The following is a 12751-nucleotide window of genomic DNA, read 5'->3' on the forward strand; positions in this document are numbered from 1 at the left end:
TAAAAAGGTAATTGTAGATTAGATTTTGCACTGTCTCCTAAAACAATCCTCTAACCTTCATAGTTTCTACAACAATCGTTCTCATGTTCTCGCCTTTTCAAATGCTCCCTTTGTTTTATTTATATGAGTTTTTGTTCTTATTTCTTGACAATAGGCTTAAAATTGTATAATCAGGTCTACTTGAGTTGTTCACTGCCTTGTCAGCACACACATTAATACTAGAAGTAAAAATACATGCCTAATTCATGTAACATTTAGCAACAACTAATTAATTTAACAACTCCAAGATCATCATAAACAAGACAAAATGTACAAAAATTATGGTATAATTTACTCCAATTTGTGGTCAAATTTAAAACTACGATAATTGAAACCTAATTACTTGGCATCAACTAAAAACAGATCAAGAGTTCTCTGTGTCCAAAACCCTAACTCGCTGAAACCCTCAAAACCCTAATCAAAACAAAAAACTAACTAAAAAAAACTAACATTTAGCTCTAAGAGAGGTGGACGACAGCGGGTCCAGGTGTTTCGGCATCAAATGAGTGGCTACAGTAGCCGGGAGGTGTTAGGACAGTGGGGGACGTGCTAGGCGAGGTAGGTGCTACGGCAGCCGGGAGGTGTTACGGCAGCAGGGGAGGTGCAACAGAAGGGTAGGCGCTACGGCGGAGTTGCAAGAGGAAAAGAAAGGAAGGAGAGTAAAGTGAGAGAGAGAGACGTATTCCTAATATCCTTTTTTTGGGGCGAAATTTTTATTAATAGGAAATATATTAAATAAATATCGATAATGCAGAATGAATTTGAATTTTTTTTGAGATATAGGAAAAACATGATAGTTTACAACGTCATCTGGCCATTATCGACTATGACAGCCTGATTAGCGATAAACTAATTACTGCACTTAGTAATTAAATAAAAAAGCAAAAAAAAAAATTACTGGCCATTCACAACAATCACGTCCAGCAAATGCAACCCAAATTCCTTATTACTAAAAAGCTATCAAATGCACTTGCACTTACTGGACGTGAATGTTGTGAACGGCCAGTAATTTTTTTTTTTAGTTAATTAATAAGTGCGGTAATTAGTTTATCGCTAATCAGGCCATGATAGTCCATAACGTCTAGATGACGTTATAAACTGTCACGTTTTTCCTATATCTCGAAAAAACTCAGATTCGTTCTCCATTGTTGATATTTATTTAATATATTTTCTATTAATATTGGTTTTTTGGGGCTTGGCAAAAAAATTTTGGAGGGAATACGGGTCTATAGCAAAAAATTTAGGGGGAATTCAATGGACTCTTGAACCCCTCCAGTACCCCAAATTTTGAGTTTTAATTGGGATTGTTCGAACAAAATCCAGCGCTTTTAATATTTGTGTAAAAATAGATGGGATTGTTCAAAAGCAAATTTGGGTTATTGGATCCGACATCAAATGAAAATTTCTATCTGGGAATAGGGTGTTCATCGGTAAAGAGCAGTTTTAGCTTCGTGCAGAGTACTAAACACATTGAATGTTCTTAAATCTGAAGTATGTGCGTTGTATCAGGTCTTAACTACTCTATTCAGATGACAGACCCAAATTTCACTCCCTGTGAGAGAACAATGAGAGGAGAATGAAATTAATTTTATCTAAGTTGTAACTTTAACACTAATTTATTAGGGTTGAATTGATTTAAGAATTATAATTTTTTTCATTTTGTAAATTTTGTAAGATATTTAATAATTACTTTTATTATATTAATTCGAATTTGTATATTATTGTTGTAATTTATATACGTGTAATTGTTTATTAATGATGTGATGAAAACCCCAATGCAACATAAATAACAAATTCATAGTGTCATCTCAAAAAAAAAAGAATAATTATTATAATGAACAGATTATCTTCATTATATTATGTATGATTAGTAATTTATGTGACTAGTGAGAATTAAGCAGATAATAAGCTAATTCAACATTAATTTAAGAAAATAATTTAAATAAAAACTATGTTAATGAAATTTATGCGATAACACGATGCCAGAACATTTTTATTGTATTAGTAAATAATTTTGACAAATAAAATTGTATAGCATTACATCCATGCTGCATCCTATATGCATGAACACTAGTTGTGTGAGTTAATGAAAGCACAAAGACATATGTTGTCCGTTGATCGATTGGAACCGTTCAAATTAAAGAGTGTCACATTCATTTCATTATAGAAAAGTTTGATCCAATTTGATGTTCATCTACCCATCCATCCAAGTGATGCAATATGGAAACACCGTAGGGCTATAAATACTTTGTCAAGGATTGAAGCTTATAATTATTGGAACTTCAGAACTTTTATCTTCTTAAGGTTCTATGTTCTCTTTTGATCCTTTTAAAAAATATATATATAAATCATTTAATTACAAATCGACTGTCGATTACTCATAAAAAAATAAACAGTCTGTAATTATTGGCTCAATTTTAAGGGACAAATATTGATGAAATTATATAAAATTGACAATTACACACATTATTTGGTCACAAGATATGTATAAATGTAGAAATATTTTTTTAGGAATTTATTCATATTATTTGTTGTACAAAATCACCAATTTCATCATGTGTTGATATGAGCCGTTTGATGGGTGATGAAAGATCATGATTACCAGTGGATTTCTCCATGAGAGGGGCTGTAGGCAAGAGGTTAATTTCACTGAGGTAACATATTATTTCTGTTTAGACCCGCCCTAGATGAAATCATCTGAATCCTTTAATAAACGTGCTAATTTTGATCATACGGCCCAGATCTAAAAATAAATAGTATGTTAGATATAAAATCTCGTGTAGGTTTATCCATCGTAAAATGCTCTCTGAGACTCAGAGAGGTCCTTGTTCACACATCGTAAAATGTTTTTTTTTTTGTTTTTAACAAGTAAGAAAATTCTGGACTAACTTCCCTCTGTTGTAAAATAAAGATAAAGGAATCAAACAAGATATTGACAATGTATAAGATAGTTATCTCTTATTCTTATGTTTTTCTTGTGTCTCAAATACAATCTTACAATCCTCTATTTATAGGTAGAAAATGTAAATAACATGCCATCTAATTTAATTCCATTAATAAATGTGAGGAGATGAAACATACTTCATTAAGGAGAGGTTTTAATACAATTACTGAAGAGTTTCAAATGAACATCCATAACGTTATTTATTTATAACACCCTCTAATTTTTTTACTGCCGCCAAACTAATTCTTTTGAGACTTCCTTCTTCCCTCCATCTCTTTTGGCTGTCGCCAAATATTTTGGACTCCCTTCTTATAAGCAACACTCACTGTTAAATTGAAAAAACAGTCGGTGTAGACTATATTATCAACACTTATGGTTATATTGAATAACAATCACTGTAGGATGAGGCAACACTGTTGCTTCCCTTAACACAACCGTCAGTGTTGATGTACTGCTCAACACTGACGGTTCTATTGAAAAAAACAGTCATTGTAGGGTGAGGCAGCACTGATGCTTCCCTTAATACAATAGTCAGTGTTAGTGTACTGCTCAACACTGACTGTTTTGTAATAAAAGGGTTGGTGTATGTTTTGATCAACATTGACGGTTTGCATAAGAAAACAGACGGTATTGGTTCACCGACGGTTGTTTATAAGTGAATAGTCAGCGTTGAAGTTCTTCTTATTTACGATTTTACCACGCAGTCTCTACACTGACTGTTACATATTAAAACGGTCGATGGTTGAGAGTTAGTGAAAGTGTTTTTTGTACTAGTTATGTGCGTTGCAACGAAAATATATTATAATTTATAAGAGAAAAACAATCTCATTCAAAATGACGTATTTTAAAAAAAAAAAAAATAGACCAATAAAAAAAATAATTATTCAATAATAAAAAATAGACTAACATATTTGTATACAAATGTAAAACTTATTATTTAATAACATACCTATTAGCTTTTTTTTACTACAATTTTTTTCCAAAATTTTTATTAATATCCAAAAAAATTCAAATTCTATCCGCTTTTCTGCGGGATTTCGAAACATGTCCAAATCGGTGAGAATCTCACCGGTTCTACAATTTTTTTCCGTGAGATTCTCACCTGTTTTTTTTTTTACAAAACCAAATTTTATTTATTTTTTGTATTGAAATATTATAAATGTTTAATATATTTCTTTGAAAATAGATGGAATATAATATAATTTGATTTATTAGAAATACTGTGAGAAATAACCAGATCAATATTTTTCAGGCCGCGAAAATACACGACTGTAAGAAAAATTAATATATTTCTTTATGTGTTATTGAAAAAAAATAAATATACTTTGAATTTGAGTTATTGATCGCGGTTTAAAAGTCACGTCTAGGTAATATAGAAAATATTGTGATCTTTCTAGTACATTTAATTTCTAAAAAGTTGTATCTATTTTGAAATTCTTTTTGAATAACAATCATTAAATAATTTAAAGTTTTTGTTTTTTTTTCAAAAATAGATACAACTTTTTATAAATTAAATGTACTAGAAGGATGACAATATTTTATGTATTTACTTAGAAGTGACTTTTGAACCGAGATCAATAACTTAGAATCCAAGCATTTTTTTTCCAATAATACATAAAGAAATATATTAATTTTTCTTATAGCCGTGAAAAATCTGGCCTGAAAAATGTTAATCCGGTTATTTGTCGTAGTCTTTCTAATAAATCAAATTATATTGTATTCCATCTATTTTCAAAAAAAAATATTAAACATTTCTAATATTTCAATACAAAAAATAAAAAAATTCTTTTTTTAAAAAAAAAGAAAAAAAATTATAAAGCCGGTGAGATTCTCACCGGTTTGAGCATTTTTCAAAATCCCACTGAAAAGCGGGTAGAATTTGAATTTTTTTAATTTTTTTGGATATTAATAAAAAAATTGGATTTTTTTTTTTTGTTATGTTACTTAATAGGAAAAAAGAGAAAAATAAATTATCAAAATAAATTGTATTACTTGCTCTTGTCATATTATGATACATTATGTTGTCGTATTATACCTCTTGATATTGTTATAAGGATTACCCTTATTATCATATTATGACATATTGTGTATCTAAAAAAAAAAATTAAAACATGTGTACTTAAATGAGATCATTAAATAACAAATAGAATTTCTTATATGATATAAACACATGGAAAGAAATGGATCACGATCAATCAATTATGAATCAATCCAAAGTTCGCTTAAATGACATTTATAGAATGAAAAGAAATCAAGACCAAAAGAAGATGGACTAAATAGACTTGTGACGAGTACATATCTTAATAAATTTAGACTTCTATACGTAAAAAAAAAACATCAAAAAGATGCATAGAATCAAAATAATGTAGACTATTTGATCGGAGCGGCTGATATTCAGTCCAAAATTTCATCTTTTAATCACATTTGTTGGCGGATCAAAATATCTATATACTTAATATAAAAAAATAGAGTAATGGAGATAAATATTTTTTTTATTTGACCTCCTCATGGCAGATCAGGCATATGCATAGAAATTCCTTGAGTAGAGGGAGCATTTAATTCTGAAGCCGGAAAAGGGCTGGTGCGATTAGCCCAGGAAAAAAAAAAACAGTCCCAGTAACAAAATCATCAAATGATCCAGTTTGTTCAGTTTGGTCAATTTTGTTTCAACGGTTTATCGAATTAAAATTATTTTCCTATAGCAAACACAGATTTCTGGAGATTGCATCAACGAATCATCGATCTACTTGCAATCTCTTGTGAAGAACTCGGAACATTGATAATTAGGTAATAACTAAAAGGCGATGTTATTTTAAGAGCAATAATTAAATTATTGAGTACGGAGAAAATCCTTCTAATTATGATAAAAATTTAAGCATGTATCTGATATTAGCACAATAATTTTTTATTTTAACATAACAACTTTAAATTTTTTAATTTTATGGACAGTTTTGTCCTCTATACAGAGATCTTTCAACCAGTGTTATTAAAACCGGCCGGACCGGTAGTTTAACTAGAAAAAATCGGATCCAGAAAAAATCAGATCCAGACAATAATCCGATTTGGTTGAATAAAAAGACCGTTCTTGCAATTAAACCGGTCAAGACCGGTTAAATTGACCGTTTTGTCATAAAAACCGCTGCTAGTGAACCTGGTTTTAATAAGTTACTGCCTTTTTTACCTTTAGCTTTTACCTTAGTCTGCAACTCTGCATCAACTTTTTTACCTTTGGCTTTTTGTACTTGGGTGCAGCTTTTCAACTTTACAGTACTTTTTTTTTCTCATTTCATAGTTATATTCAAGAGTAGAACTAGGGTGCTCTTAAGCTCACTAAAGTTTTGGTGAACTTAACTCTAAAACTCATCAAATCGATTTCAAATGATGAATTCGAACTGTTGAAACCCGCCTACCTTACGTGTGATGCATCTACATGTGAAATTTTTAAATATTCGAATTAATTTAGTATAAAGTCAAGCGGTCAAAATTAGAAGGTTAATAAATTAATTTTAGTGCATTCATTTTTTGAACGTTTTTTGACTGCTTGACTTTATACTAAATTAATTCGAATATTTAAAAATTTCACATGTAGATGCATGTACGAGTTTCGAAAGTGGACAAGTTTGACGTCTTTTTCGTCCTCACTTCATTTTCCTAGAGGAAGATGCAATCAAAATCGATCATAAGTCGTTTCATATAGTGGGGTCCATTTCCCTTGACAAGTGCTCCGACAATCTTTCATCGACGAAAGGAACAAAGAACTACAGCAATAATACCGATCAATAGTTTTTCCTTCAATGTCTACTGGTGCTTCCATGTCTCATTGGACCGATGCAATTGTGTCTTTCGGTCACTTTATTTTGGTTGAAGATCGCGGAGCCTACTTCAGACGCTTCTTACAATTTAGAAAAGAGGGATGGTAGAAGTCCTTGCGAGGAAGAGACAGAAAGAAGACCAAGAAAGACGCCAGAAGAACGGATTTACATATATAGTGGACGGGCATTGTTGATATTTCCAGGAGGTCAACTATTGAATGAAGGGGACCGACCCCTCTCTTTACTTCTTGCTCACAAACCACGTAAGATTTCCCTTCAATCCCTACGCCTGGTCTAATAAAGTGTTTGTTGGGCACCTCATTGGCGATGAGTACAATGGGAAAGTTTCTTCTTTCCTGAGGCGGGCGGCTTTTTCTGTGATCTCTTTTCCCCGTCAGAATAGAGCGAGCCAGAAAGCTGCCTTGTTTCGTTTCCCCTTACTTTATTCAATTTTTTTTCTGCTTGCAACGCTAGTTTCCTGACTGATAGAGGCTCCTACAGGACGTAAGGTATGCGGGTTTCAACGGTTCGGATTCATCATTTGAAATCGATTTGATGAGTTTTAGAGTTAAGCTCACCAAAACTTTGGTGAGCTTAAGAGCACCCTAGTTCTACTCTATATTCAATAATATTTATGATATATAGCTTACTCTCTTCTACCAAAAATTGAAGTCCAAACTTTGCATATTTATGAAGAGAGACATAGATATAATCGGAAATTCAAAAATCATATAATTTTAATTCTAAAATGTTAAACTTTTTGCATGGGACTAATCACTAATTGCATTTTTATTCGATACCACATTTTTTTCTACTACATTGATAAATTTGAACTTCGTACAGTCATTTTGAATTACATGTGTCAAGTATTAGTAAATATCTTAGTCTTTTGGATTATAAATTAATAAATTATAATTAGTTTTAAAAATCCACAGTTGAACCGGTTGACCCACCGGTTTGACCAGTAAATCATTGACCCAAAAGTTTACCGGGTCGATGTACGATCAGATTCTGATAACATTGCTTTCGACTGCCAGTTTTAAACTCCAAAGATTATGTAATCTTTTAGCATAACGACCATTTATTGCTTACTATATAATCTTCACTGTTCGATCTTATCTAACTTGAAAGAAAGACAACAAAAGAAAACTCAACCCATACATCTCTAGTTTGTACTTGTACATAAAATCATTTTAGTTGTCGTAAATAATTATTTTAGTCCTCTTCTATTTGATATTTGTAAATATTTATTTTGGTCCTTTTTGTTTGAATATATTTAGGTTGTATCAGAAGTATAAATTTTTTTTACTATATTATCATGTTGTTTAAAAAATTCAACATGATTTGTTTATTTTTACTATGTTTTTTAAAAATAAAAGTTTTTAAATAACATCACTTGAAAATATATAATTGCAATAAAAACATGGAAATATCATGCTCAACAAATCTTGTGATTTTATTGCAATCTTTTCTTTAAGAGGTGTTATTTTGAATTTATATATATATTAATAACAAGTTCGGCAGGTATTGACATGTGTGTCATTTCAACCTAAATAACACTATCTCCCAAATCTACCAGACATGCTTTAAATGATGAATCCAAAAGCATTCACTCTTGATAAGTGATGAGTTTAAATGCAAAATTTATAATTTTTTGAATTTGTTTAATGTCAAGTCAAGCAGTCAAATGTGGGAATTTTTTAAAGTTAATTTTAATGCATTCATTTTTCATCAGTTTTTTTTATTGCTTGATTTGTTATTAAAATAATTCAAAATTTTATAAATTTTTATGGAAACACATTACTCATGAATTAGGTCGGTTTGATATGTTTGAATTTGTCGTTTGAGATCTATTCAATAGATTTTGAAAATCGATATCACATGAAACTTATGTCATACTAACCGGACTCTTTAAAACATAGTGAGAATATATTTTTAGTTTATGATTTTTTCAACTTAACAATGGAGTTTTGCTTTTACAAAACAATGTTAAGAGAAGTTGTAGGATGAAATATGTTATTCATTAATTTATGTTACGGTAAAAGATTAGTTGTTTCAAGCATAACATATTTACATTGATTTCACATATTTTTTATATTATTATATTGTAGTATTTATGTTTAGATTATTTTTCAAAACTATCCATTGTTGTTTCTTTTCTATTATGATCATATTTTCTTTTGTAATTTAATAATATATTTTTGTGTTATCTCTGAAAGATAAATTATAAATCAATACAGGGTACGGAATTTTTTGGATTAATTTTAATCTAGAGAAAAAAAACGCATAAGATATATATTTATTTTAATGGACTAATTTTGTGAGGAAATAAAGATAAAAAATTATTGATAAAGTTGTCGAAAAAAAGAACTAAATTGTATAAAGATGGTCAACTAAAAAGATACATGTATATTTCTCCATATAAATGTGTATTTCTATGAGAAATAATTACCTAGTAATTTCTTTCGGTTATAATTTCTAAATTTGAAAAAAAAATGAAACATTCCCAATAAGTTCACGAAGATTTTACTAAAAAATTTAGTAATAAAAATAAAATAAATAATTAATATAAAAAAAAAGTGTATCCTAAAAAAGATATGGCATATAGAGAAGTTAGGCAAGAACAAATTTGTCTATACAAGTAAAAAATTTAAAATCGATGTGTTAATAAAATAACTGATTGTGTTAGTATTACCACCCGTATCAAAAACATGTAAAAGGAAAATAATGTTGTCAACACAATAGAAAATTGTTGACCCTAACACCCTGTTTGGATGGAGAGTAGATGAAGGAAGGAGAGGTGAAGAGTAGAATGTAATGGAATGAAATAAAAATAAAGATTAACATATTTAACATCTCTGTGTTTGGATGATTAATGAGGAAAAATATATTTAACTTTCCTTTCTATCTTATTAATTTTGTCAATCAAACTCAATTCAACGGAAACTTCTCTTTCATTTCCATTCCCTCCCTTAATATGCTAAAATTGTGCTAAAATATGCTAAAAATTGGCTTAATATGCTAAAATATACTTAAACATGCTATAATATGCCAAAGTATGCTACAATAGGCTAAAAAGGCTAAAATATGCTAAATTGGCTGAAATTACTTAAACCCTAAATTATGCTAAAATACTCTAAAACATGCTAAAAATATTCTAATTGGAGTAAAAATAGTCTAAAGATGCTAAAGTATGTTATTTGCACTACAATATGCTAAAATAAGCAATAATATGCAAAAATTGGCTCAAAAACATAAAAAAAATATGCTAATTGGGGTTAAAAAATGCTAAATAGGCTAGTATGTTAAAAAGAAACATTTTCGCGAAAATATACTAAAAAAAATGCAAAAATAGGCAAAAATATGCTAAAATATGCTAAAATAAGAAAAAATAAGTGAAAATTGGCTAAAAAATGCTATTATGCTAAAATATCCTAAAACAGACAAAAATATACTAAAATTGGCTAAAAAACTTGAAAATATGCTAATTGCGGTAAAAAATTGCTCAAATAAACTAATATGCTAAAATATGCTAAAATATGCTAAAAAAAACCTATAAGTCACTTAAATATGAATATGCTAAAAGGGTAAAATACCGTCAAATAGGTCCATAAATATGCTAATTACGCTAAAAATATGCTAAAATAAGCTAAAATATGATAAAATTTGCTAATTACGCTATACTGCACAAAATCACGCCAAACTTATGCTATTTATGGTAATTAGAACTAACTTTGGTACCTTAATTAACACTAATTACAATGGTACCTAAATTAACACTAATCTTGGCATCTTAATTAACACTAATTACAACTACATTAGACTAATTTTGGTACTTTACTAACTAAATTGAACTATATTTACAACTATTTTACACTACAAAATAAAATTTTAAAAAAATATAGGAACTTGCAAAATATAGAGAGAATAGGAGAAAATTTGGACAAAGAGAGGAAGTGAGGAGAGAGAAACTGAATTTTGAGATAATGATTTTTAAAAAGTTCAGCCAACCCTACAAACCAATATATAGACCCCAAACTGTAAAATAATATTGCGGTTTGAATATTTAAAAAAAAAAAAGTTGGATGTTGGATATTATTGGTTATTTATATTATAAGTTAGATATTAATAAAAGTGTCGGACGAAAATGGTAACCTGTGATTGCCTTGCCACTACAATTCTGTAATTTATAACTATTGTGTTGCCCATGGTAAGTGTGGATTTCTATTGACATTTATACTAAATTAAACAATAATTATTCAAAATCAAACATGGTAACAACACGTTACCATGAAAAATATTCTTTGATATGATATTTTCTAGAATTTAAATATTCCATGAATGATCTATGGCACAAACCAAACGACCCTTAATAAACTAGTTAAGTGCCCGTGCCTTGCAACGGGGAAACAAAAAATTTAGTCATCAAAACAGGGTAATTATGCAATCAATTGAAAAAAAAAATGTGAAAAGTGAAGGATAATTTATTCATTCTATGAGTTGCAATGTGATCGTTTTGCTATCCCTCTCTGGTTATCAGATGATCCAAAAAATCATGGTAGTGTCCTGGTTCTGAAACTGTGTACTATTTCAATTGTTACCAATTAGGTTCTGTACCAGTACAGTCACTTAGAAATCAGTAATTTCAAATCTTTATCCTTCTTAATTTCCAGCACAACCATATCCAATTCCAATTTTGGAAATTAGAAATTAATAATAAATACAACCAAACTTTCCTTTATTCAATTCGAAAGTTAATTATTTGTTTAAAAAATAGAAGAGGAGAAATATAGAACTAATCAAAGGAAGAATGAGGAGAACATATAGAGTGCCAGGCCTTGTAATTTATCGCTCATCTTCTCCACCTATTTCCCCTCCCCGCCTTAAGTAAGAAAAAATCAAACGTCAGAAAAAAAAATTAGAACAATAAAGCCAAAGCTTCAACCAGATATAACCCCATTCTTCTCCAATGGAGAATAAAATTAACAAACCAACAAACATACCGGGTAAACAGGGATGAACTTTCTCCAAGGTCAGCGATTCCGAAAATCGTAAGAAAACAAAAGCAAAAAAGTAAAAGAAAAAGTAAAAGGAAGAAGCTAACCTTGGAGAAGTCGCCGCAACAATCGCCTTGAAGAGAAAAATAGTGAGAGAGAGTGCTCCCTTAAAGAAAAGATAGTATGAGAGAGAGCCAGTGAGAGAGAACGTCTTGAAGAGAAGATTGTGAGAGAGTAGAGAAAAAGAGGAGAGGAAGACGCATCGTCTTTTTTTGTTTTTGAAAGGAGTGGAGAGAGAGAAGCATTAGGAAGGAAAAAAGGAGGTCCGCGTGGGAGAAAAATGCGACACAATTTCCATGTGACTTTTCATGTAGCAACTATGTTTGTAACTAAATTTAGATTTTTACAGTTTTGACAATATGAAACAGATTTACTAAATCAAAATTAGTGATTAATGGCTGAGATTGAAATATACTTTTGATGAGAGGCTGAGATCTATTGAGTAAACGGCTCAGATCTTGTTTGGACAGATAGATGGTTGGATCCTAAAAAAATTTACGTGCTATTATAGTAGTCAGGATTTCTAACGGAACTACGCATTTGATGCGGTTTCTTCCATGTCATCGAATTTTCCTCGCCATTTTTTCAGTTATTTAAAAGTATTTATATATTTTGTAAAAAAAAAAATATTTCATATTGATAGAATATTTACATTTTGTTTTAACTTCCATTACAAATTCAGTTCATTTTTATTTTTTAATATAAAGAGGAAGAGAGAGAGGCTCTCAAATGACTAATGAGTACGTCTGTATCTTCGAGATATTTCAAATTTTCACTTTATTTAAAGTTGGATTAAATTTTTCCGGTGCTTATCAGAGTACATGCATAAATTTATTGTACTTTGAGATTCGTGCAAAAATTTTGAACGGTCCGGATTTTCGACGCATCAACTCAATTCT

The sequence above is a fragment of the Carex rostrata genome, chromosome 3, assembly GCF_964058835.1.
Source record: "Carex rostrata chromosome 3, lpCarRost1.2, whole genome shotgun sequence".
Classification (NCBI taxonomy): Eukaryota; Viridiplantae; Streptophyta; class Magnoliopsida; order Poales; family Cyperaceae; genus Carex; species Carex rostrata.